Here is a 1213-nt window from a genome sequence, read left to right as displayed (position 1 = left end):
AAAATATTAAGAAAAATATTCTGCTTTGGAATAAAAAATTAAAACCCTATGTGTCATTCAAAAAAGTAAAAACTAAAAAATTATAAGGATAAAAAATATTTAAAAATATAATTTTTAAGAAAAACGTTGTTTTATAAGCAACTTGAAAGTATGTAAAAAAATATTTTCAAAAAAACTTACACTTTTTGAAATAATGAGTGTTGTTTGATAAAAGAATCACCTTGTATATACAAAATTAGTTTTTTTGAAATTCTCTTTCGCGGCTTTCATAGGCATATGACATATGGAGATTCAAAATCTCGTCAGCACCGTCCTTGTACCATTGTCCTTCAAGTGCAAACATATGAATAGCCAGGATGTCCTTGTAACCATCCTCAGCCCAATCAGTTTTATTTTGGTGGGGTTGTGTTGTATTTAATAACCTCCCGAAAATGAGTAAGTCATATTCAGGGAGTACCCGGGGCCGTATTATATTTAACATACTTGGTGAAATGGGTGATAACGAACGAATTTTAAGTGTTGGTCGTGGCAATACGTTCGCAGTAGTCTCCCGATTTCTCTGTTATATCTCTCCACTGGATTTGATTGTGGGTGGTATTTCGTAGAGTAAACTGTTTTTATGTTTAATTTTGTTAGTTTGGCTGTCCATATTTTTTACGTGAATTCTGTCCCGTTGTCGGAAATTATGGCTTCTGGTGTTCTTACTTCTGTTATGTAGTTTTCGATTAATCTTTTGATTATTGCTTTTGTCGTTGCTCGCTTTAGTGCATATAGTTTAATACATTTTGAGAATGTATTTATTATTACGAGTATGAAATGTGCTCCACCACGGCCAGTTGGTAGGGGACCCATAAGGTCTATTGACACCTTTTCCAATATTTTTGTTGGTTTGTGGGCTATCATTTTCCCTTTTGCTGTTTAGTTTAGTGGCTTAATCCTTTGGTATGTGTCACATCTTTTTACGACTGTTGCTATTATTGGTCTTGGCGTAATCAGTTCTGTCATAACTTTTGTGTGTATAGCTTCGATTTTTGCTGTTTTTGCCCACTTCTCTGTTTGTGAATAGGGTTTGTACTGTCGATTGTTCCGTTCGCAATGTTAGTGACTGGTTTTCGAAGTCTGTTACTGTTTTGTATTTTTCTAGAAAATCGTTGCCAATTATTGCTGATTCATTTAATCCCGTAATGACAATGAAAGGTACTTGGATAATGTG

This window comes from Acyrthosiphon pisum, chromosome X (assembly GCF_005508785.2).
Source record: "Acyrthosiphon pisum isolate AL4f chromosome X, pea_aphid_22Mar2018_4r6ur, whole genome shotgun sequence".
NCBI classification, from domain to species: Eukaryota; Metazoa; Arthropoda; class Insecta; order Hemiptera; family Aphididae; genus Acyrthosiphon; species Acyrthosiphon pisum.
Note: the sequence above shows the minus strand (reverse complement) of the source record.